This window comes from Arachis hypogaea, chromosome 4 (assembly GCF_003086295.3).
Source record: "Arachis hypogaea cultivar Tifrunner chromosome 4, arahy.Tifrunner.gnm2.J5K5, whole genome shotgun sequence".
Classification (NCBI taxonomy): domain Eukaryota; kingdom Viridiplantae; phylum Streptophyta; class Magnoliopsida; order Fabales; family Fabaceae; genus Arachis; species Arachis hypogaea.
In genome coordinates this window covers 45,994,722-46,022,562 of record NC_092039.1, presented here as the reverse complement: position 1 = coordinate 46,022,562, position 27,841 = coordinate 45,994,722, and the positions used below count along the sequence as shown (strand labels likewise).

At 36.2% G+C, this 27,841-nt stretch overlaps 1 pseudogene; it reads left to right on the top strand.

Annotated features, from left to right (window-relative positions):
* Positions 1 to 10,752: 10,752 nt before the first annotated feature.
* On the top strand, positions 10,753 to 25,319 carry LOC112794847 (acetyl-CoA acetyltransferase 1-like; annotated as a pseudogene).
* Positions 25,320 to 27,841: the final 2,522 nt, after the last annotated feature.

Here is a 27,841-nt window from a genome sequence, read left to right as displayed (position 1 = left end):
GTACTAAGAACAAAATGGTACAAACTAAAACTAAGATAAAACTAAATAAAATATAATTTATATGAATATCACAAATATAATAAAATTTACCAAAAATTACTTATCACTTGATGTATGGATTTATTTTCCTCATCTAGTACTCTCTTAATAACTGTCACGCCTTCTGGCAAGGTGTTGCTGCCTCTGATTTTCACTCATATTTTGTCTTCGTTGCCTGGCATAGTCTTGCCAAGTTCGTCGACCACTTCCACGTGAATCTTCTATTGGTATGTTGTCAACTGTAATTAATCAAAGAAACAAATAAAAATAGTTTTACACTTTTATTTAATGAGAAAAAGTAAATTACAGTAGGTTTTACATTATATTTAGGCAAAGTGAGAAGAATGTCGGAGAAGATGGAGGAGAAATGAAAAAAAAAATTTCTATTATGGAGTAACCAGTGAAGTGAGAGAGATTAGGAGGAGAAATTAGTATTCTATTAGTTATTATACATGAAGATGAAGATTAAGTAGTGGGAATTATGTAATGATGTAGTAAGTAGTAAGGTGATGTGACTATGTGAGAGAAATTAATGGGAGAAGTTATATTGACATGAACGTGAATAAAAATGAAGTAGTGAAAATTCTGTAACGAGAAGTAAGTTATTAAGAAGGATAAAAATAGAAAAAAAATTGGAGACCAAGATGAGTTTTCCCATTATATATTGTTATAGATATGTTATAATGGCAATGATTATTATTGCCACTAAATTATTACTTCTTTTACTTTTATATTTATTTTTTCAAATTAATAACGGCCATTGTTATTATTGCCGGTAAACGTATTCCTATTTTCCTAAACTAAATTGATTGAAAAAGAAAAAGAAAAAAACTGTTCTTGTGTTGGAGTTTGGTTCATCAGAAGACTCACTTTCCCTCGTCACTACTTTAATGGAACTCACTTCCCTCCATCATCAACCATCACCGCCATAGGCCTTGCCACCGCTGACAGTCGCCGTCCATCATCCTACACTCATTCAAACCACATCTCTATTCCTCCACCTTAGATATGTGTTGTAAATTCATGATTCCTTTGATCCAAATTGGAAAACCAAAAAATAGTGTCAGTGTTGTGCCATGGAAACTTGAGCTCGTAGTTTTGATGTGAGTCCTGCGACTGTGATACTCTTCCTTCTCTTTCTTTCTCTGCTTACAATGAAGGACTCCGAATCCCATTCGCCTTCTGTCATTCGCCTCACATCGGTATGTTTCTTATCTCTCTCACTCATTCCAATCTTTCTTTTCCCAATTCTCTAGAATTAGGAATTTTATGTAATTGCGAATTTATTATTTTGGAGTTTGGACCGTTCAATTCTTGGTTGAAGAAAGATGAATATATGTCATAATTATGTATTTTGGTCCTTATTCGTGAAAATTTTTCGCAGAGGGCAAGAAATTCTGCACCACCACTGATACATTGACTCAGTGGGAGCCTGATTCAATGCTGGCTACTATGTTCAGTGGTCGCCATACTCTCTTCCTAGATTCTGATAAGGCAATGTCAAATTCTGTCTTTCTTTGTTTATGCTTATATATGGTTTCCTCAATTATGCACGTTTGGCTTTGTTTATTGATTTGGTGAAAATTGCAATGACTGGTTGCAGGGATATGTCTTTGTTGACAGGGATGGTAAACACTTTCATCACATTCTTAATTGGTTGAGAGATGGTGTGGTTCCCATTCTGGAGGACTCTGAATATAATGAACTATTGCGGGAGGCTGAGTACTATCAATTGCTTGTAAGTATCGCTCTTTTCTAATGGATTGTGGTTCAATGATTTGGAAGCTAAAATTTACATTCTTAGATGATGACTACGCATCATGATATATTTTTTTATATTTTTTCATATAAAAAATGAGTACATAATGACCAATTCTTGAGTATTTGTGTGCTTAAGTTGAATATTTCTTTGATTGCTTGAGTTAATAAATTTTATAGGCAATGGTATAAAAAGAAGCAATAAAAACACTAATAGAGGAAGCACACTTCCAAGGTGGCAAAAAAGTTGGAAACAAACTCAAAGAGAAGCAAAGAGGATTTGCAACCCTGACCTCTTCACACTCCAATAAGAATAACTCGAGATAAAAAACTTCAAATGAAGTGATCTCAGTGCCATTGGAAAGTAGGCTTCTATAGCTTTCCAACCATATATAACACTCTGTAGTGGACACTGGATTTGGGGGTGCAAATTGCCATTTGTTTAGCTTTACAATTTCAGCGTAAAACAAGGCCCTGCACTTCGCCAGACTGACCACTTCACCTTCAAAAGATCATAACATGGGCTAGAGAAGTCCAATTGACATGTTTCCAGTGGCGTTAGAAAGCTGAGATCTAGAGCTTTCCAAAGACATATAATAGTCTATAGTGGACATTTAATTTGGAGACCCAAAGAGATCAATATTTCAACATGCAAGGTTTCCCAAACCTTCACAAGCCCAAAATGCCACTTCAATGACACTCCACATTGGGCCACTTCCAAATACTCCCATTGCTTCATTTATTCTTCAATATTTAAAGCTTCTATGAAGAGAATTAAAAGTTCACAAGCCCAAGTCAAGCCACAATTAACAATCAATCAAGGCTACAAGAATCATCTAGAAGTAATTAAGAAATTTGCATTTGATTGTAACTTCATTTGAATTTGTAATTTAGGTAGCTTATAAATAGGGCCTTAGATTCATCATTTCACACACACCATGGAGGGGTGGAGGTGACTCCACTCCCCTTTCACTCTCATTCTCTTCTCTTCTTACATTTTCTTTCATACACACTTTTGTAAAAAATTTTGCTATGATGAGTTTCTAATTTCCAACATTTTGGAAAGAGAGCTCTATTGCAATTTGATGGGTTGATTTATTTTTATTTTTCATCTTCAATTCTTCTTTTATTACTTCTTTAGAGAGGGTCTTTGTGCTTCAAAGATCTAATTACTATCGAGAGAGGGATTAGATCTATTTGAATTCTATGTTGAACTTGAGAAAGGAGTCATAGAATTTAGTTGAGGCTCTTCTCTCACAACTCTCTTGATTGATAATTCTTAGCTTGATATGTGAGATGTAATCACTTTGAATTGAAATCTTGAGGGTTGTGTGGCTCTAAATTAGAGACCATTCTTCATCTCTTCTCATGAGTAATTAGATCAAGAGATTGGCAATTGATCAAGTTAAGAAAAATCAAATCACCAAGAGATTGTGGTTTGATTACTTATGATTTGCCAAGAGATCAATGATTACATGATTGAAGTGGAGATGAGAATTGTTGATCTTGAGAATGCAATATCTCTTGATCCCAATGTTAATTTCATTCTTACTTTTTGTTATTTACTTTTTGTCTTTAATTCTTGTCATTTACTTATGCATATTTATGGCTTTATTTACTTTTACACATTTGTGCCTTCCAAGTGTTTGTAGAAATACTTCACTTGGTTTTACTTTCTAGTCATTTACTTTCTTGCACTTTACTTTCTTGTACTTTCCATTCCTTGCAATTTACATCCTTGCACTTTAATTTTTAGCACTTTAATTTCTTGTCATTTACTTTCCTTGCACTTTATTGCTTTTATTTAATTTCATGTTATTTACATTTCTTGCTTGATTATCACCCAATTGTGCTTGTCTAACTAGAATAATCAATTAACTATTGATTGCTTAATCTTTTAATCCTCGTGGGATCGACCTCACTCTAAGTGAGTTTTACTACTTGATGCGACCTGGTATACTTGCCGGTACTCTTACGTGAGAATTCTAATTTTTACGTATCAAGTTTTTGGTGCCGTTGCCAGAAATTGAAAAAGATTAACAATGATTAAGTGAATGGTAGTTTAGATTAAGCACTTTTCTTTTCTTTGTTAAGCCCACTAATTGTTTGATATTTTGTTTCACTAACTCTAATTTAACTCTAGCAATAGAGTGTTTCGATTGTGTTGTTGGTTTGTGTTTGTTTGATGTCAGAGGCAAGGAGAGAAGTATCCACTTCCTTTAACCTTGAAGACGAGAGAACTCTCCGGAGACTAAGAAGAAAAGCAAGAGGAAAGGGGGTAATTGGTGAGGAAGAATCAGAAGAGGACCAGGTCATGGAGGACAACTTGCATAACCCTCCTGAAGGTGTTGCCAACAACAATGGACCACCTAGAAGGGTGTTGGCCTCCTACAAAATTCCTGATCCAAGGTATTGTGGGAGCAGCATTGTCACCCCAAATGTCCATTCCAATAACTTCGAGTTAAAGCCCCAACTCATCATTTTGGTACAAAACAACTGCTCTTATGGAGGGGGCTTCTTGAAGATCCAAATCAACACTTGTCTGTTTTTCTGAGTATATGTGATACGGTGAAGACAAATGGAGTGCATGCGGACATTTAAAAGTTGTTGCTATTTCCATTCTCTTTGAGAGACAAGACCACTCAATGGCTAGAGTCATTCCCCAAGAAAAGTATCAACAATTGGAATGATCTGGTGAATAGATTTCTAGCCAAGTTTTACCCACCTCAAAAGATCATCAAGTTGAAGATAGAAGTTTAAACTTTTAGGCAAATGGAAGGGGAATCATTGTATGAAGCCTGGGAAAGATATAAGGCACTAATGAGAAGATGTCTACCTAAAATATTTAGTGACTGGGTTAAACTCCAAAACTTCTATGAAGGCTTGACTTTAGAAGCAAGGAAGGGATTAGATTACTCATCAGGAGGATCACTCAACATGATGAAGACTGCTGAAGAGGCTCAAGACCTCATTGAGATTGTTGCCAACAATCAATACTACTACTCATCAGAGAGGCATCACAACTCAACTGCAAAGAAAGGTGTGATGGAGCTTGAAGGTGTTGACGCTATATTAGCACAGAACAAGTTAATGCACCAACAAATCTAGCAACAAATGGAAATGATGACAAAAAGAATAGATGGCCTCCAACTAGCCTCAGTGAGCACAACAAGTCAACCTTCAGTTGAATGGGGCCAAGGTGAAGGAAGAAACATTGAACAGCAACTTGAACAAGTTCAATACATGAAAAATGCTTCAAATTCTTCTTAGAATGAATTCCATGGTGATACATACAACCCATCCTGGAGAAATCATCCCAACCTGAAATGGGGTGAGAACTAAAATGATTGGCAAAAGAACAACAACTCCAACCACTCCCGTAACACAAACAACCAAAATCACCCTCCTAACAACACTAACTAATACAAGAAACCACAAAACATATACCAACCACCTCACAACAACCCACAAACTCACCAAAACAACTTCCATCAACAACCGTCAACCCCTATCATATCACCAATTGACCAACATGAAACCAGAATTTCAAGCCTTGAGGTAGCCTTACAAACACTCGCACAAAACACACAATCAATTGCTCAGTCCACTTAAACCTTGATCAAAGGACAAGAGAGATATGAAGCTACCATGAGGACCTTGAGCGGCAAGTGGGACAATTTGCCAAATAAGTTGAACGGCCAACCAATATCCTCCCAAGTGATACAATACCCAACCCAAGGGAAGAGTGTAAAGCTCTGCAGTTGAGGAGTGGCAAGATAGTTGGAGAACATTCCAATAAGGAAGCAACAAAATCCAAAGAGCAAGAAACACTAGACAAGCAGGAGGAAGAAAAGGCATCAACATCTCAAAAGAGCAAAGAAGGCGTGAAACCACAAGGCAAGCCGCCCACTCAAGATATCCACCCTGATAACAAGGAAAATGTGAAGCCATAGCAAGAGGCCAAGAATGAAGGAGTAAAAGCCTATGTACCCAAACTTCCCTACCCAACTAAGCTACACAAAGGAACAAAAGACCAACAATTTCCAAAATTTTTTGAAATCCTTAAGAAACTTGAGATCAACATCCCATTGGCAGAAGCTTTGGAGCAAATGCCACTATATGCAAAGTTTCTTAAAGAATTGATCACCAAGAAAAGGAGTTGACAAGAAAAAGAAACAGTGGTTCTCACTTAAGAGTGCAACGCCATCATTCAAAAGGGGCTGCCACCAAAAATCAAAGATCCAGGCAGTTTCCTCATACCATGCACAATTGGGAACATAGCCATTGACAAATCACTTTGTGATCTGGGAGCAAGCATCAACTTGATGCCTCTTACCATGATGAAGAAAATGATGATAGAAGAGCTTAAACCCACAAGGATGTCACTCCAACTTGCTGACAGATCTATCAAAATACCAAATGGTGTAGTGGAGAACCTCTTGGTGAAAGTGAAAAATTTCATATTCCCAACCGACTTTGTGGTCCTAGATATGGATGAAGAGGGGAGTAACTCAGTTATTCTTGGTAGACCCTTTTTGGCCGCAGCTAGAACAATCATTGATGTGGAAAAGGAAGAGATGATCTTCAGAGTACATGATGAGCAAATGACCATAAATATCTTCAAGGCAATGCAATACCCCACTGAAAAAGAGAGTTGCATAAGGATTGATATGGTGGATACTTTGGTTGAAGAAGTGTTTGAAACAAACCATCAAGTAAATCAGGAGGAAGTTAAAGACATACAAGAGCAAGAGATGGAAGAAATACTAGCACTAGAAGAACCAAGTGAAATAAAGAAAGAAGAGGTGCCACAACAAGAGTTGAAATCACTACCTCCTCATCTTAAATATGCATTTTTTGGAGAGAAAGACAACTTCCCAGTAATCATCAACTCTACATTGAGTGCAGAAGAAGAAGAAAAACTCCTTGTAGTATTGAAAGCTCATAAAGATGCATTGGGGTGGACCATTGATGATTTGAAAGGCATAAGCACTGCCATATGCATGCACAAAATACTCTTGGAAGAAAATTTTAAACCAGTGGTGCAACCCCAGAGAAGGTTAAATCCCACAATGAAGGAGGTTGTTCAAAAGGAAGTGCTGAAGTTGTGTAAAGTTGGGATCATTTATCCTATCTCTGATAGCCCATGGGTTAGCCCAGTGCAAGTGGTGCCCAAAAAAGGTGGTATGACTGTTATTATCAATGAGAAGAATGAGCTCATCCAAACAAGAACAGTGACAAGGTGGAGAATGTATATTGACTATAGGAGGCTGAATGATGCCACATGAAATGATCACTTTCCCCTCCCTTTCATTGACCAAATGCTTGAAAGACTAGTTGGCCATGCCTACTATTGTTTTCTTGATGGGTATTCTGGCTACAACCAAATAGTGGTTGACCCCATGGACCAAGAGAAGACATCATTTACTTGCCCCTTTAGAGTCTTTGCATACAGAAGAATGCCATTCGGATTATGTAATGCTCCAGCTACATTTTATAGATGCATGCAATCAATCTTCTCGGATATGGTAGAAAAATTTATTGAAGTCTTTATGGATGACTTCTCTGATTTTGGTGATTCCTTCAATACTTGCTTGTACTATCTTACCCTAGTCTTGAAAAGATGCCAAGAAACCAATTTGGTTTTGACTGGAAAAAGTGCCATTTCATGGTACTTGAAGGAATTGTTCTTGGTCATAAAATTTCAAGAAAAGGTATAGAGGTTGACAAGGCAAAAGTAGAAATGATTGAAAAACTCCCTTTACCAACCAATGTGAAAGCTGTTAGAAGCTTCTTAGGGCATGCTGGGTTCTATAGAAGATTCATCAAAGATTTTTCCAGAATAGCAAAACCACTCAACAATTTGCTAGTGGTGAACAATTCATTTTTCTTTGATGATGAGTGTAAACATGCCTTTGAGACTCTAAAAGCTAAGCTCACCATAGCACCAATCATCACACCCCCAAGTTGGGGATTACCTTTTGAGCTCATGTGTGATGCAAGTGATCTTGCAATTGGTGCTGTGCTTGGGCAAAGGAAGGATAAGAAGCACCATGTCATATATTATGCGAGCAAGGTATTGAATGAAGCTCAAAGAAATTACACCACAACAGAGAAAAAGTTACTAGTCGTGGTGTATGCTTTTGATAAGTTTAGGCAATATTTGATAGGGTCTAAAATTTTGGTTTACACTGATCATGCTACTCTTAAGTATTTGATATCAAAACAGGATGCCAAACCAAGGTTAATTAGATGGATACTACTTCTACAAGAGTTTGACATTGAGATAAAGGACAGAAAAGGTAGTGAGAATCAAGTTACTGACCATCTATCAAGGCTGCCACAAGGGACAAGTCAAGACATCTCTCAACCAGTGAATGAAAGTTTTTCAGATGAGCACATCTTGCAAATTCAACAAACTCCTTGGTTTGCAGACATGGCCAATTACAAAGCTGGGAGAAGCATTCCACAAGAATATACAAGGCAACAAGTCAAAAAGCTACTACATGAGACTAAGTTATTCTTGTGGGATGAACCATTTCTATTCAAAAGATGCCCAGATGGGATGATTAGAAGATATATGCCAGAGGGTGAGATGAATGATATACTATGGCATTGTCACAACTCAAGCTATGGTGGCCACTTTGGAGCTGAAAGAACTGCAGCAAAGGTGCTTCAAAGTGGATTCTACTGCCTTTCTATCTTCAAGGATGCTAGAGATTTTGTGAACTACTACAATGAGTGCCAAAGAGCAGAAGGCTTGACAAAGAAGAATGAGATGCCCCAGAAGTTTATTTTGGAGGTGGACTATACACATTCAAATATATCCTGGTGGCAGTGGAGTATGTTTCAAAATGTGTGGAAGCAATAGCCACCACTACATGTGACACTAATGTGGTACTGCAATTCCTAAGGAGAAACATCTTCACTAGATTTGGAGTACCGAAGGGACTTGTAAGTGACGGGAGAAGTCACTTCTGCAATAAACAATTGAACTCTCTACTCCATAAATATGGAGTAACCCACAAAGTGGCCACACCCTATCACTCACAGACAAACGGGCAAGCTGAACTTGCAAACAGGGAGCTAAAGAGAATATTGGAGAAAACTGTGGGAGCAATAAGAAAAGATTGGGCAAGGAAGCTAGATGATGCACTTTGGGCATACAGGACAGCATTCAAAACTCCCATAGGAAGGTCTCCATTTCAGCTAATGTATGGGAAAGCATGCCATCTGCCTGTAGAGCTTGAACACAAAGCCTTTTGGGCCACCAAACTACTGAATCTTGATGCTCAAGCAGCTGGAGAAAAGAGACTACTATAGCTCAATGAGCTGGAAGAGTTCAGACTTGAAGCCTATGAAAGTGCTAAGATATACAAAGAAAGAACAAAAAGGTGGCATGACAAGAAGATCTCTCCAAGAACGTTTCAACTAAGTTTGGTGTCCACACATACATGAAATGTTAAACCATGGAGCAAAAGTGTAGTTATATCTTTTAGGCTTATGCAAGCAACTCTTAGATTTAATTTTTGTTATTTTTATTCATTTGCATTATGATCTCGTTGAAGTTTGCTAGCATAAGTCAAGACATTACAAGAATCTCAAGTTTTTGTAGTTTTGCTGCAGGAAAGTGAAAGAAAGAAGTGATGGAGAATCTTGGAAGAGGAGTTCACGGACACACACAAGGAAAAAGAAGTCACATGTGCCTTGGGTTTTGTGTATTGGGAAGAGCAACTCAACATGCACTAGCTAGAAGATTCATGCTTCCCATGACTTGACCAAACCATTAAGACAATTCTTCCATCATTTAAAGTGACGTGAATTCTCCCCAACAACAATAATCAAACTTCACCCTAACTTCACATCTATATATAGACCACTCACCATCACCATATTTCACCAATACACCTACCCGAATCATCCCACTTATTCAATCCTCTTCACAACCCTTTTCGAGATTGCTTTTCTTACCTTGTGAACCTATCCTCCTAAGCCTCACTTTAACGTCTCTTGTATGCTTGAGGACAAGCATTTATCTAAGTTTGATGTTGGGTTCGGCCATCACAATTGAAATTCAATGGCCTCATAATCAGGAGCTAAGAAAGGGAAAGATAAGCAACATATACAAGAGCAAACCACATTCGATAAGAGAATGTTCAAATCCAAACAACATGAGTGCATCTTTAATTGGATGATAAGCAAAAACATTGTCCCAGAGGCACCCTTCAAGCTAAGAAAGGAGAAATATCCTGAGATACAAAAGGTGATTAGAAAAAGGGGATGTGAGCTTCTTTGTAATCAACTTCAAATTGTAAGCATGCCTCTCATCAATGAGTTCTATGCCAATGTCATAAAGAAAGATGATGATGAAGAACCATACTTGAGCTATGTAAGGGGGGTGGTGGTCGACTTTAGCCCAGACACCATCAATAGGGTGCTAAAGACCAAGCCAAAACGGTTTAAGCAACCTAGCTATGATGAGAGGATTAAATATGACCCAAGATGTGAAGATGTGCTAAGTGACTTGTGCAAAGTGGACACGGACTGGGTGTTGGACTCACAAAGAGAACCACTCAAACTTAGAAGAGGTGATCTCATACCACAAGCCAAAGGATGGCATGACATAGTGAGAAGATCATTATTCTGCGTTTATGTGAAGAAGCTGGAGTACCTCTTGAAGAATTTGAAGACACAGACCTAGTGTCCATTGCGAAACCCATCACCAAGGAAAGATTGGAATATGTCACCACAGGCCAATTGGAGAGGCAACCCCTAGCAAGAAGAAAGAAGTGGAAGGAAGCAAGACAAGAGGAGGAGCAAGAAGACAGGGAAGAACCAAGTGCTTTGAACATGAACCAACTTCAAGCGGCTTTGGAAGGAATCTCTGGGCAATACTCACAAATTCAAAGAAGTCTAGAGGAACAAGTTTAACAACAAAGGGACCTTTGGCAATTGATGGATCAGCAAAGAGGATTTCAAGCTCAGTGGATGGATCAGCAAGGGGAATTTCAAATGCATAAGATGGAACAACAACAAGAACAATATGCCAAAATGTACGAAGCCATCAACAACTCAGCTGCTGAACATGAAAGGTCCATGGAGAATGTAATACAAGAACAGGCTCAGATAAGGAAAGAGCAGGCTCAGCAAAGGGAGCTCCTCCACAGGATGGATGGTAGACAAGACACTTTTCATAGGGAATTCAATGAAAATAGAATGTTCAAGGAGGCTAGACATAGAGATAGAATTGAGTATGATATGTGCACTCAAGAAAAACTCAACTACATTTGTAGAACACTCCCAGTGCTCAACCCACAAATCCTAACATTCAATGAAGCACACAAGGTATTAGAAGAACAAGAAATTACAAGGGTGAAATTTAATATTCAAAGGCTAAAGGAAAGGATGGTAAGCTCAGGGATATGGAGAAGAGAAGAGGAGGACTCAACAACAAAAGAACGAGGAGAAGTAAGAAATAAGAAAAGGGAGGATCCGAAGGGCAAATGAAAGCAAGGAGAATCAAGCAAAGGAAAGGAACCTAAAGCTTAAAGGTGGTGAAGTTCTTTTAGTATTTTAATAAATAAAGAAGATGTATATCTGAAACATGATATACCTTCTAAGCTGTTCACTTTTACAATATGCATTTTCATGTTTATGCTATGTATCACTCATATGCTTGGAATGTATGCTTGTCATCAGTATTTTTACTTGCTAATGGAATAAAAGATGTGGTTTGAACAAAAAAATAGAGAGGAACCTTGCTTAGAAAGAATAAGGTTGTCCTACAAAAGTGCTAGTATATTTGCTTTCATTGTGAACGAATTAGGGCTCAAGAAATTAAAAGGAGTTAAGATGCTTGCTTACACAAGGCTAGTTGCTTAAGGGTTACAAGACTTAAGAAGTTAGAGGCACAAAATCCTTGACAATAGAAAAAATAATAAGGAAAACAAAGAACACAAAATGAAAAGCTAAGCATCAATGACAAAATTTAGATATGTGTCTGTGGTGATTGATGTTAGGGGACATACTTGGGCTAGTAAATCCGAGGGTGCTTCATCACCCGGTAACTTGAGTTAACTAACTCGGGATTATCGATTGAAAACTCACATTCAAGAGTAGCTCCATAACAGAACATTTAACAGCCCAAAGAGGTGCTGGACACCACTGTCCAAATAGAATCTCAAAGTTATATGCCTGTGATTGAATGTGTTAAGGAGAGAGGCTTGAGTTAGTAAATCTTTAAGAGTATTTCAACACTTAACAACTTAAACCAACTGGTTTGGAATTCTTGATTGAAAGCTTATGCTAAAGAGCCACCTTAAGATAGGATTTTTAGCTCAATTGAAACAAAGGAAACTGAAAAAAGAAAAGAGAAGCAGAGAAAAATATAGTTGAGGATTATATGCTAAGGTGTGAAAAAGGAGTCATGTGAACCTAACCAGTCTAGTATTGAAGCAAGCATTTTAACTAAAGAAGTTGAATTAGTCTTGATCATTTGCATTAAACAAATGAATACACAAATGAGGATGACACATTTCATGAAAGAAGTTTTTTTCTGTTAAGATATTCAATTCTTGCATCTTAAGTTCTTTTGCCAAATTCTTTTATCTCTTGCTTGAGGACAAGCAACATTTTAAGTTTGGTGTTGTGATGCATTCGCATATTTGCTATTTTAGCTAGTTAGTTTAGTTAGTTTTAGGTTAATATCACTCATTATTACTAAAATAAACAAGCAATTGTGTGAGTTCTCTCTGCATGCATTCATGAACCAAGAACTAGGTGAAATTTGGCATAATCCATGCAAATGATTCAAGGAGTTTATAAACAAGTTGATGTGAATGATTCCCTTAAAATCTATTGCATAAGATGGCAAGACTTTGAGGAAGATTCTTTAGTTTATGTTAGGTAATGAAGCAAGAAGGCAATGGAGCAAGAATTGGAGCAAGAAGGCTTGAAGATACATCAATCTTGGCAAGGAAACAGGAGATTGCACGTTGTCAACTCCAGCATGTTTGTGGACAACGCCAGGAGCAAAATGTTTTGGCCCAGGAGAAGAAGCATGCACGTTGCCAACGCCAAGTTCTATGGGCGTGTTTAGCAACAACGTGGCGTGCAATCTTGGAGAGCTAGCCTCGAGCACGTTGCCACACTTGGGGAATGCTAGCGTGTTCCTTGACAACGCTGGCAACAACGCCAGGATCTTGAAGCAGGGCAAGGAAGAGCTCGAGAGCGTTGCCAATGCCAGGAAGAGCTGGCGTGTTCTTAAGCAACACCAGGATCTTGGAGTAGGCCAAGGAAGGCTCGAACATGTTGCCAAGCCAAGGATGAATTGGCGTGTTCCTTAGCAACGCCCACAACAATGCTAGGCCAAGAAATGCTAGGCCAAGGAAGGCTCGAGCACATTGTTGGCTTGAGATAGCATGGGCGTGTTTCTTAGCAACGCCCACAACAACGCTAGGCCAAGAAATTCTAGGCCAAGGAAGGCTCGAGCAAGTTGTTGGCTTGAGATAAAATGGGTGTGTTCCTTAGCAACGCCCACAACAATGCAAGCAAGTAAATCTTGGTGCCAACTAAGAGCTTGAGAGCGTTGCCAAGCTTGAGAATGAACTAGAGTGTTTGAAGGCAACGCCCACAACAACGCAAGCAAGCAAAGCTTGGTGCCAACCAAGAGCTCGAGAGCGTTGCCAAGCTTGAGAATGAACTAGAGTGTTTGAAGGCAACACCCACAACAATGCAAGCAAGCAAAGCTTGGTGCCAACCAAGAGCTCGAGGACGTTGATGCCTTGAGGATGAACTAGAGTTTTTGATAAAAACGCTAGCAACAACGCAGGCAAGCAAGATTTTGGGCCAAGGAAGAGCTTGAGGACGTTGTTGCCTTGAGGATGAACTAGTGTGTTCATCAACAATGCCAACAACAACGCCCAACAATACATGGCAGCCTTGGAGAGTGATCTTGGGCGTTGCCAACTTGGAAGAAAGGGTGTGTGTTAACCAACAACTCCAGTAAAGTTGGCAGCTTGACCTCACCTTCTTTAAGGATGCATAACTTGAGCTACAGAGATCTAATTTGAGTGCTTCTAGTTGCGTTGAAAAGCTGACATTTAAAGCTTTCTAACCATATATAATAGTTTATAGTGAAGCATGAAATGGAAGCTTTAATCAGAGTCATCTTTAGGCCCCAAAAACAAGAACAAGAAGATTGAAACTCAAGGAAGCATGAATGAGCCCAAAAAAAAGGCTCGAGCACATTACCAAGGCAAGGATGAACTGGCATGTCCCTTGGCAACTCTAGCAACAATGCCAAGACCAAGAATTTGGGCTAGGGGAGTTAACTAGCACGTTGGCACTAGCGTGTTTGGCAAAAATGCCCCAACCAATGCAGCCTGACCTTGCCCACTTCAATGGAGCATAACTTCAGCTTGGAAGATCCAATTAAGATGACCCTATGTGCATTGGAAAGAAGATATTCCAAGCTTTCCAATGATGTATAATAGTCCATATTGAAGCAAAGGATTGAAGCTCAAAGTTCAGGCAACATCAAGCATGAAAAGTGAAGCTAAGAAGGAAGAATGAGCCAAGTGTTTGGCAATAACTTGGGCAACAACGCCCAAGCACCAAGCTTCTAGCCCAGAAAATGCCATAGCACGTTGCCAACGTGCAACAAGGCTGGCGTGTTTGCCATTAATGCCCAACCAATGGGCCATAAGCAATGTAAATGAGCTTTACTTCCTCTATTTGGCAACACTTCTTTCATTGAGCCAAGAATTCAATAAGGGTAAAGCCCACATTGCAAACCCAATTGAAGATTTCTAAATGGGTTTTAGGAGTAGTATAAATACATAGGAGTTTTGTACTTTGAAGGGACTTTTAGATACTTAGACACTTTTACTTTCCACTCTAGTACTGGAACTTTTATAGCATTCTTCAATTTCAGGAAGGATACTCAAAAGCTATTTTATTTTTCTTGCAACTTTCAATTTCCAGTTTTTTAAGAACTTCTTCTTCTTCATTCTTCCTTCTTCTCTACACTTAGCTTTAATGTCTATTTTTTCACTTGTTGTTGAATTGAGAGCAATGATTCACTAAACCCCATTTTCATTAGGGGGAAGAGCTCTGTTTGTTTGAATGAATTGATAATTCTCCTTCTCCTTCTCAATTCAAGTGGTTCATCCAAGAGAAAACTCTTGTTCTTCAAAGATTCAATCACCATCGAGAGAGGGGTTGAATCTATATGAATTGTGTTGTGAACTTGAGAAAGGAGCCACATAACTCAGTTTAGAGTTCATCCTTTCATGATTTCTTTGATCAATACACTTTGGGTTGGTATGTGAGATGTAACCACCCTTAGTTGAGATGCTGGAAGTTGTGTGGCATGAAGGATTAGTAAATTGTGCTTCATCTCTTCTCATGAATAATTAGATCACGAGAGTGGTAATTGATTGTGTTGAGAGAAATTGAGTTGCCAAGAGATTGGAACTAAATTACCCACAATCCGCCATGGATCAATACCCATGATTGAGAAGGAATTGAGTAACATCAATTCATGAGAATTCACATCTCTGATCCCTAATGATCACTCCACCATTAATTCTCATCTCCTTTGTTCTTTAGTTATTTTGATTACCCATTACCCAACTCCCTTCTACATTCTTGCAATTTATTATTCTGCCATTTATATTCTGCTCTAGATTACTTGCCATTTAATTTCTGCACTTTAAATTCCTGTACTCTACTTCTTTGCACTTTATCTTTAATGTCATTTAAGTTTCTTGCACTTTAAGTTTTAGTCATTTACTTTCATTTCCTTTCTTCATTACAATTCTTTAGATTCCTTGTCATTTAATTTTTGCAATTACGTTCAAGAATCAAAATCTCATGAAATCAAAACCATGTTTGCTCAACTAAAATACCGTTTAACTAAAGTTGCTTAATCTACCAATCTCCGTGGGATCGACCTTACTCTAAGTGAGTTTTACTACTTGATACGATCCGGTATACTTGCCGGTTGCGCGTTAATTCTTAATTTTTGGCGTACCAATAGATTGCTTCTTGTTTGCTTTGTGTAGTTCTAAGATTGTCATCATTGTACTGTCTAGTTTTCATCTTTGACTAAAACATGTGTAAATGAGTTCCTTCTTCGATTTGTCATAAGAATATCATCACCATGGGAATGCCATGCACCATCATTATATTGATAATGTGTTTTTAAATTTTAATCAAAGAAAGGTTTTGATGTTTTTAAATTTTAGTACACAGTTCACATTTGTTTTGACATTTGTATTGAGAAGAGCAATCTGTGATGGAATTACCCCCTTCTTAAATGTAAAGAATGTCCTTCACTGTATCATAAACGAATAGAATGCATACTTGCACCTGCTATTATTGATTTGATAGCTCCATATGCCTTAATGTTGAACTTTAATTTCCTCATATACCCTCCTATAGCTTTGCTCCAGTTACTTGATTATTTTGAAAAGAAAGTAAGAAACTTAAACTTCAGGCCTTCATGGATCCTTGATCGGCTGATCTTGTGAGTACTTTTGAAATTTCAATGGCTAGTAGTTTGATGGTTTAGATTTATGTTCGACGCATTATCATCTATGTAAAAGATGAAGAGTTACGTTAATCTTGACAGAAATCATGCTACTACAATACTGTTTTGCAAGTTATCTTATAATTAGCTCTGTTCGGTGCGAGTGGTGAGTGACACTTGAAAATGCAGGCTCTCTTCCGTTGAATTGAGTTGAGTTGTGTTCAATATCTTGTCCTGTTAACAAAACCGACGATTTTAGTATTAATATTTATTATTGCTCGTGCTCAATTAGTAACAGTGATTAGACACAAAGACGAAGAAGGAAAAAAAAGAAGAGAAATAAAGGAGAGGTTCCTTCCTGTTTTGCTGTTAACTAGAAGGAATGAAGCTAAAGGTCAATTGGGATTCACCACTCTTGACACCCGTAAGTATTAGATCTTTTCCAATTTCTATTTCAGTTACGATTAATGGTTTCACTCACTCCCTTAGGCATAGATCGTGTTGCCAATCCCTTCAGATATATTTCTACATATTCTATCTAATTTCTTGTAATTAGAATGGTAATCAAATGGTTCATGATATATCCATTTAGCGTTTACTATTTACTTTTTTTTTTATTTTATGAAATAGTGAAGTGAACAAGGGAGGAATCCAAGAAGCAAGTGCATTGCATTGCATGCTGAGTAAGAGTTTGTAGAGAGTGAGTGTGGGATTAAAAAAGGGAATTCAAAATTTAGCGACTGGGGTCAGGGGGTGACTTGCCCCAATCTGGGGGTGAGTACAACCCTTATCGCGTGCCGCGCAGGGTCAATTTTAGCCGCGGCATGATAATCGATGATGACAAGTAGACTGGTTCTTTGGGGCCTTACCACGACAGGCCAAGAACTTTCCCCAATAGGCCAAAATTATACACTTCTGCCGTGTTCAAATGATTTTCTTGTGGTATTTCAGTAGATACTTTATCCCACCTAGTTTCACCTACTAAGTTGCTTGCATTTTTTGCTGGGTTTTTAATTCTGATTTTACACTTTGGTCTCCTACAGGTTGAAGTTTCTAGTGGAAGAGAAAAACCCTCTAGAATAGTTGATAAAGATGAAGGATTAGAGAAGGTAAGCAGATCACAGTATGTAATTACATGTGTTAACGTATCTCTATCGAACATAGTGGTAAATATTAGGATTACATTGTAATGCCATGTGTATGCGCATCTATAGTATAATGTACTAACCAGAGGTACTCATAAAAGAGAGTTTATTAGAATTTAGAGTTTCTTTCACTTTACTCTTTTTTTTCTTTTTTATTTTGTGGTACTTCTGCCTCTATTGGTGTAACTAGAGAAATTTGTCACCAAATTCACGTCAGTTCCATAATAAAAACAAATTTGTATCTGTTGTTGAATTTTATAAGGCAAGGGGAATTTTTCAGTTCATTGTTATTTGTATTTTCAGTGTTATCTCAACATCTAGTGATGAGCGGATAATTTATACGCTTTTTGGCATTGTTTTTAGGTAGTTTTTAGTAAGTTTGAGCTACTTTTAGGGATGTTTTCATTAGTTTTTATGTTAAATTCATATTTCTGGACTTTACTATTAGTTTGTGTGTTTTTCTGTGATTTCAGGTAATTTCTGGCTGAAATTGAGGGACTTGAGCAAAACTCTGAAAAAGGCTGACAAAAGGACTGCTGATGCTGTTGGAATCTGACCTCCCTGCACTCGAAATGGATTTTCTGGAGCTACAGAACTCCAATTGGCGCGCTCTCAATGGCGTTGTAAAGTAGACATCCAGAGCTTTCCAGCAATATATAATAGTTTATACTTTATTCGGAAATTGACGACGTAACTTGGCGTTGAACACCAAGTACATGCTGCTGTCTGGAGTTAAACGCCAGAAAAACGTCATGATCCGGAGTTGAACGCCCAAAACACGTCATAACTTGGAGTTCAACTCCAAGAGAAGCCTCAGCTCGTGGATTGATCAAGCTCAGCCCAAACATACACCAAGTGGGCCCCGGAAGTGGATTTATGCATCAATTACTTACTCATGTAAACCCTAAGAGCTAGTTTATTATAAATAGAACTTTTTACTATCATATTATCATCCTGGATTGTATTTTGAATCCTGTGATCACGTTTTGGGGGCTGGCCATTCGGCCATGCCTGAACCTTTCACTTATGTATTTTCAACGGTGGAGTTTCTGCACACCATAGATTAAGGGTGTGGAGCTCTGCTGTACCTCAAGTTTCAATACAATTACTATTACTTTCTATTCAATTCTCTTTTATTCTTATTCCAAGATATACGTTGCACTTCAACTTGATGAATGTGATGATCCGTGACACTCATCATCATTCTCACTCATGAACGCGCGTGACTGACAACCACTTCCGTTCTACCTTAGGCCGGGCGCATATCTCTTAGATTCCCCAACAGAATCTTCGTGGTATAAGCTAGATAGATGGCGGCATTCATGAGGATCCGGAAAGTCTAAACCTTGTCTGTGGTATTCCGAGTAGGATTCTAGGATTGAATGACTGTGACGAGCTTCAAACTCCTGAAGGCTGGGCGTGATGACAAGCGCAAAAGAATCAAGGGATTCTATTCCAACCTGATTGAGAACCGACAGATGATTAGCCGTGCTGTGACAGAGCATAGGAACGTTTTCACTGAGAGGATGGGATGTAGCCATTGACAACGGTGATGCCCTACATACAGCTTGCCATGGAAAGGAGTAAGAAGGATAGGATGAATGTAATAAGAAAGTAGAGATTCAAGAGGAGCACAACATCTCCATACGCCTATCTGAAATTTCCACTATTGATTTACATAAGTATCTCTATCCATTTTATTTTCTGTTTATTTTTATTAATCATATTTGATTTTCTAAATTCCATAATTTTATCCTCCTGACTGGGATTTACAAGATGACCATAGCTTGCTTCATACCAACAATCTCTGTGGGATCGACCCTTACTCACGTAAGGTATTACTTGGACGACCCAGTACACTTGCTGGTTAGTTGAACGGAGTTGTGTCCACACATAAGTGCCATAATAAGGATTCCATACAACAACAAAGAATACTACATTGATGTGATCACAATTTCGTCCACCAAGTTTTTGGCGCCGTTGCCGGGGATTGTTCGAGTATGGACAACTGACGGTTCAACTTGTTGCTCAGATTAGGTAATTTTCTTTTCAAAAATCTTTTTCAAAAATTTTTCTTTTATTTTTCGTTTTACCAAAAATATTTTCGAAAAAAAATAATAAAAATACAAAAAAAATCATAAAATCATAAAAACCAAAAATATTTTGTGTTTCTTGTTTGAGTCTTGAGTCAATTTTTAAGTTTGGTGTCAATTGCATGCTTTAAAAATTTTTTCTTGCATTTTTTTGAAAATTCATGCATTCATGGTGTTCTTCATGATCATCAAGTTGTTCTTGACAAGTCTTCTTGTTTGATCTTGAGGTTTTCTTGTTTTGTTTTGTTTGTTGTTTTTCATATGCATTTTTCGTTTGTTAGAGTCCATGCATTAAAGATTTCTAAGTTTGGTGTCTTGCATGTTTTCTTTGCATCAAAAATTTTTCAAAATTATGTTCTTGATGTTCATCATGATCTTCAAAGTGTTCTTGGTGTTCATCTTGACATTCATAGTGTTCTTGCATGCATCTTGTGTTTTGATCCAAAATCTTTATGTTTTGGGTCATTTTTGTGTTTTTCTCTCTCATCATAAAAAAAATCAAAAAAATAAAATAATTATCTTTTCCTTTTTTATCTCCTAATTTTCGAAAATTTGAGTTGACTTAGTCAAAAATTTTAAAAATTAGTTGTTTCTTACAAGTCAAGTCAAAGTTTCAATTTTAAAAATCTTATCTTTTCAAAACTTTTTCAAAAATTAAATCTTTTCCTTTTTTTATTAATTTTCGAAATTTTTTTTAAAATATTTTTCAAAATCTTTTTCTTATCTTTTACATCATATTTTCGAAAATTAGCTAACAAGTAAATGTGATTGATTCAAAAATTTGAAGTTTGCTACTTTCTTGTTAAGAAAGGTTCAATCTTTAAATTCTAGAATCTTATCTTTTAGTTTCTTGTTAGTTAAGTAATTAATTTTAATTTTAAAAATTAAATCTTTTTCAAAACTAATTTCAATCATATCTTTTTAAAACCATATCTTTTAAAATCATATCTTTTCAAAAAAATATCTTTTTAATCTTATCTTTTCATATCTTTTTATCTTATCTAATTATCTTATCTTTTTATCTTATCTTTTTCAAAATATTATCTTTTTCAAAATTTGATTTCAAAATATCTTATCTAACTTATTTTCTAATCTTTTTCAAATTTGACTTTTTGGTTGTTTCTTATCTTTTTTAAAACCACCTAACTACCTTTCCCTCTCTAATTTTCGAAAATACCTCCCTCTTTTTCAAAAAATTCTTTTTAATTAACTAATTGTTTCAAGTTTTAATTTTAATTTTAATTCATCTTTAATTTTCAAAATTACTAACTCCTTTTCAAAAATATTTTCGAAAATCCCTCTCTCATCTTTATTTATTTATTTATTTATTTACTAACACTTCTCTTCATCTCTTATCACCTCCCCTTTCCTTACCCTTTATACAGACTATTCATCCCTCTCCTTCCATTATCCCCTTTCTTCTTCTACTAATAATAAGGATCTTCTTTACTATGACATAGAAGATTCCTCTTCCTTTTCTTTTCCTCTTCTCTTTCATATGAGCAGGAACAAGGAAAAAGGCATTCTTGTTGAAGCTGATCCAGAACCTGAAAGGACTCTGAAGAGGAAACTAAGAGAAACTAAATTACAACAATTCAGAGACATAGTAGAGCTCAAGGACATCAATGGTCCTTCAAGAAGGCGCCACCCTCACTAAGGTGGACTTATTCCTTGTTCTTAAATTTTTCTTCTGCTTTTCATTTTTTTATGTTATATGTTTATCTATACTTGTGTCTTTATTACATGATCATTAGTAGTTAGTAACTATGTCTTAAAGTTATGAATAAATCCATTAATCCTTCACCTCTCTTAAATGAAAAATGTTTTAATTCAAAAGAACAAGAAGTACATGAATTTCGAATTTATCCTTGAATTTAATTTAATTATATTGATGTGGTGACAATACTTTTTGTTTTCTGAATGAATGCTTGAACAGTGCATATTTTTGATCTTGTTGTTTATGAATGTTAAAATTGTTGGCTCTTGAAATAATGATGAACAAAGAGAAATGTTATTGATGATCTGAAAAATCATGAAATTGATTCTTGAAGCAAGAAAAAGCAGTGAAAAAGAAAGCTTGCGAAAAAAAAGTGGCAAAAAAATAGAAAGAAAAAGAAAAAGCAAGCAGAAAAAGCCAATAGCCCTTAAAACCAAAAGGCAAGGGTAAAAAGGATCCAAGGCTTTGAGCATCAATGGATAGGAGGGCCCAAGGAAATAAAATCCAGGCCTAAGCGGCTAAATCAAGTTGTCCCTAACCATGTGCTTGTGTCATGAAGGTCCAAGTGAAAAGCTTGAGACTGAGTGGTTAAAGTCGTGATCCAAAGCAAAAAGAGTGTGCTTAAGAGCTCTGGACACCACTAACTGGGGACTCTAGCAAAGCTGAGTCACAATCTGAAAAGGTTCACCCAGTTATGTGTCTGTGGCATTTATGTATCCGGTGGTAATACTGGAAAACAAAGTGCTTAGGGCCACGGCCAAGACTCATAAGTAGCTGTGTTCAAGAATCAACATGCTTAACTAGGAAAGTCAATAACACTATCCGAAATTCTAAGTTCCTAGAGACGCCAATCACTCTGAACTTCAAAGGAAAAAGTGAGATGCCAAAACTGTTCAGAAGCAAAAAGCTACAAGTCCCGCTCATCTAATTATAATTAATATTCATTGATATTCTAAAATTTATAGTATATTCTCTTCTTTTTATCCTAATTGATTTTCAGTTGCTTGGGGACAAGCAACAATTTAAGTTTGGTGTTGTGATGAGCGGATAATTTATACGCTTTTTGGCATTGTTTTTAGGTAGTTTTTAGTAAGTTTGAGCTACGTTTAGGGATGTTTTCATTAGTTTTTATGTTAAATTCATATTTCTGGACTTTACTATGAGTTTGTGTGTTTTTCTGTGATTTCAGGTAATTTCTGGCTGAAATTGAGGGACTTGAGCAAAACTCTGAAAAAGGCTGACAAAAGGACTGCTGATGCTGTTGGAATCTGACCTCCCTGCACTCGAAATGGATTTTCTGGAGCTACAGAACTCCAATTGGCGCGCTCTCAATGGCGTTGTAAAGTAGACATCCAGAGCTTTCCAGCAATATATAATAGTTTATACTTTATTCGGAAATTGACGACGTAACTTGGCGTTGAACACCAAGTACATGCTGCTGTCTGGAGTTAAACGCCAGAAAAACGTCATGATCCGGAGTTGAACGCCCAAAACACGTCATAACTTGGAGTTCAACTCCAAGAGAAGCCTCAGCTCGTGGATTGATCAAGCTCAGCCCAAACATACACCAAGTGGGCCCCGGAAGTGGATTTATGCATCAATTACTTACTCATGTAAACCCTAGGAGCTAGTTTATTATAAATAGAACTTTTTACTATCATATTATCATCCTGGATTGTATTTTGAATCCTGTGATCACGTTTTGGGGGCTGGCCATTCGGCCATGCCTGAACCTTTCACTTATGTATTTTCAACGGTGGAGTTTCTGCACACCATAGATTAAGGGTGTGGAGCTCTGCTGTACCTCAAGTTTCAATACAATTACTATTACTTTCTATTCAATTCTCTTTTATTCTTATTCCAAGATATACGTTGCACTTCAACTTGATGAATGTGATGATCCGTGACACTCATCATCATTCTCACTCATGAACGCGCGTGACTGACAACCACTTCCGTTCTACCTTAGGCCGGGCGCATATCTCTTAGATTCCCCAACAGAATCTTCGTGGTATAAGCTAGATAGATGGCGGCATTCATGAGGATCCGGAAAGTCTAAACCTTGTCTGTGGTATTCCGAGTAGGATTCTGGGATTGAATGACTGTGACGAGCTTCAAACTCCTGAAGGCTGGGCGTGATGACAAGCGCAAAAGAATCAAGGGATTCTATTCCAACCTGATTGAGAACCGACAGATGATTAGCCGTGCTGTGACAGAGCATAGGAACGTTTTCACTGAGAGGATGGGATGTAGCCATTGACAACGGTGATGCCCTACATACAGCTTGCCATGGAAAGGAGTAAGAAGGATAGGATGAATGTAATAAGAAAGTAGAGATTCAAGAGGAGCACAACATCTCCATACGCCTATCTGAAATTTCCACTATTGATTTACATAAGTATCTCTATCCATTTTATTTTCTGTTTATTTTTATTAATCATATTTGATTTTCTAAATTCCATAATTTTATCCTCCTGACTGGGATTTACAAGATGACCATAGCTTGCTTCATACCAACAATCTCTGTGGGATCGACCCTTACTCACGTAAGGTATTACTTGGACGACCCAGTACACTTGCTGGTTAGTTGAACGGAGTTGTGTCCACACATAAGTGCCATAATAAGGATTCCATACAACAACAAAGAATACTACATTGATGTGATCACAATTTCGTCCACCATCTAGCCTTTTGGTATCGCCAAGATTAAGGTTCTTCTGAACACCCTAAAATTAAGCTCTGTTAATATGGTATCATACAATGGTTAATGTTGTTGTGATTACTTCTGTTATTTAGTTCAGAAGTTCTTCTGACTTTTTACGATTCGCAGTTTACTTGATTTATGATTTTCTGACTTGCTTGGCATTGGATTATGGTGGAGACTTGTGCATTTTGATTGATATCTATATTATTTTCCTTATGGCTAGTTTAATGCTGCAAAGTTAAAGAAGCTTAGAGAGCAAACTTCAATCCAAATGGTGGTACTGTGACTGCTGGCAATGCTTCTAGCATAAGGTCCATCTCTAAAATCTAGAATGCATTCTTTATTCTTATGTGAATTCATGGAAATGGTTCCATGCATCATTGCAAGAAATTTGATTAGTTTTAATCATACCATTCTAAAAAACTGTGATATAGCAATCACAAGGTTGTGAAGTGCTTGCCCTTTTATTGATAATAAACTGGTTTATGGATTTGACTAGTGATGAAGCTGCTGCGATAGTGCTAGTGAGTAAAGAGAAAGCACGTGAGCTCAGATTGCATGTAATAGCAAAGATAAGAGGATTCACGGATGCGGCTCAGGTCTTGTGACTGATTATTCTAAACTGTTTTGATCTTGATAAATATGATCATGTAGAGCTGAATCAAAATGATTTTTACAGGAACTTGAATTATTTACAACTGCTCCTGCCCTTGCAATACCAAAAGCTATATCAAATGATGGTCTAGAGGCTTCTCAAATTGATTATTATGAAATAAATGAAGCTTTTTCTATAAGGAATACAACACCCTTTACTCATTCATTCTTATTTCCTTTATCTTTTGTTCTTCTAATTTCTTCTATACAGGTTGTGTCTCTTGCAAATCAGAAGCTTCTTCGTCTTAGTCCTGTGAGTGTTCATGTGACTAAACTAGTTCTTTGCACATTAATCTGACATTTTTTTTTGGCTAGCATGGCTGCTTCTCCAATTTGATTCCTTCATTCTGCCCCATTACATGACTACATATTGTATATAATTCATGCATTTCTTATTAAATGCAAGACAAACTTAATGTACATGGTGGAGCTGTATCATTAGGCCATCCACTAGGTTGCAGCGGGGCTTGAATCCTAGTTACATTAATATGGGTAAATTGCAATCTTGGTTACTATAAACATCTTATTCCTTCACCCTTACATACTTTCGCATGTATATGAACCAACTTGGGTTTGGCTATTTTAGGTATTGAGACAGAAGAATGGGAGATATGGTGTTGCTGGCATCTGCAATGGCGGAGGCGAAGCATCTGCACTTGTCCTTGAGCTCATGTAAGCACTTTTTTACCTTGCCAAATTACATTACTCTATCCCTTGGAATATATTATTTCAACTCATTGAAAACCTTAGTTAAATCAAGTATTCATCTTGCTATTCTTTTTTTCTATGTATATCTGTTAGGATTCGTATGCCATTTAAAGCTTTGAGAGAGGAATAGCTGCTCAAAATGCTGGTCATTTTTCTTGGGAAATAGTTCTGGTGTGATTTCTAACTGCACTGAACTGTTGATAGCTTTAATTGATATCACTGACTAGTGTTTCAGCATGTCTTAATGTTCTAAAATCTCACTAATTTTGTTTTGTTAACAGATACTTGGTTTAGCATGTCTTAATGTTCTGACTAGTGATCTCTTGATAATTTTACATACTTGTGTTAATGATATATGATTATTATTGTAGCAGAGGCAGCTATTCTGTTGAACCAGAATCTTGTCTTTGGCACCACACCAATAAAAGACTTGGTCAGGCAAATGGAGTACACACTTTGGCATTTTGGCCTAAACATGTTAGGACAAAATCCACTTTGTTTTCTAAATATATAATGTAGATTTACTTTTAAATTTTTTTATAATATTTGTGTTGTTTAAATTTGTATTATACTTTATTACTTTTCAAGAGAAATTTGTGTATAAATATTTTGAATTTAATGAAATATTTCATTTTGTATTAATTAATTTTAGTATATTGATATTACGTACAATAATAATAATTGTTGGTAAAAATAATTTGAAATTTTAAAAAAATAATAGGTTGTCATTCCTAAAAGAGTGAACATAATTAAAATTTTAATATTTTAGTGACAATAGTAATGGCAACTAAAAATGAATAACATTACAATTTTAGAATTATTTTTAGTGGCCATATAAATTGCCCGTAAAATGGGTTTTGGCGGCAATAGTAATGGCCACTAAAATTGAATAACATTGTAATCTTAGAATACTTTTTGTGGCCATATAAATTGCCAAAAAAATAGCTGCTAAAAGTTATATACTTTTTTGCGGCCATTAAAAAGGTCTTTAGCGGCAAAGCATAAGACGGCTAATGTCTAATTGTCGGTGAATGTATTATCGGCTATTTTTATTATCGCTAAAAACAAAATAAATAGCCGCTAAAAGTGATTATTTTTGTAGTGTTGCCAAGTTAATCCTTCGCTATTTTAACTATTTTTAACTTAATTTAACTATTTTTCTTTAGAATTTCAGACAAACAAACCGATAAATATGTGAAAGAACGAAAGTGGATGGCACCGATACCCAAAAAACAGTTGTGGAGGGCTTATTTGGTTGGAACTTTGCTGAATTTCAACTCTATTCCCAAAATTTATTAAAGGCAAAACCAAAAATTTAAACCATTTGTCACAAGTTATGAATAACAAATGGTTTGGCTTCTTGCTAAACTATTTTTACCTATCATTGGGGAATCATAACTAGGTGGAGTACTTTTAATTTCCTGGAGAAAGAAATAGCGACTCACATAGTGGAACCGAAAAGATTTGGGTATGGCTTATAAAGGAGGGTGGATAAAACTGAGAGGGCATCACTTATTATTCTTTGTGTGTTATACGAGCATCCATTGCTCATTCATATAATATTCTATAAACTTTAACAAGAAAATTCTGGTCCATTATTTTGCTCTATCACTCTAAAGCATCCATTTGCAATTACTGACAAGGCCACTCCCTAATTGTTCGGAATAGTTTTCCGACTTTTTCTTAATTCACTTGGAATTAATGCCCGATAAATTATTTTATATATGATACGAAGTTGGTACACTAAACTATTAAAATGATATTCAAAAATTTATTTTGCTGATAAAATAAATTTCAAAAATTAAAAAAATAAAAATATTAAATATTAAATATATTTTTAAAAAACAATTTTAAAGATTAAATTTTGATGTAAGTTTTTGTAATTATGATTCAATTAAGATTTTTTTATTTTCAAAATTTGATAATTTTTTATCAAATAAAATTTAAAAAAATTTATTATCAATGACTATATTAATTTTGATTTTTTTTGTGTATTTTTTAAATATGTATTAAAATATTGTCACAAAAATTTAAATTTAATTGATAAGTCATTTGTTAAATATAAATTTTTTTTAATACTTACAAAAATATAATATTTATTAATATATTTTAATATATTTTTAAATTATTCAAAAATTATTTTGTTAATAATATTTTTTAAGAATTATCAGCAACGAATCTTTTAAATATTGAATTGGTAGTTAATTCGAAGTTGATATTTACTAATTTATTACATGGCTCTTGAAAGAAGGGGTGAGTTATTTCTAGTCTAGTCTATCACTCTAGCATTGTTATAAAGATAGTTATGTTACATTTGTTCCTTAGGAAGATATATATATATATATATATATATATATATATATATATATATCAGGTAGATATTCTTTTTGCTTTAATTTGGTTTATATTCTCTTAGATCAGATAGGAATGAAGTTAAAGGGCAATTTCAACATTGGAAAGCAAAATGAATAACTTCGTATAGCTAAGAAC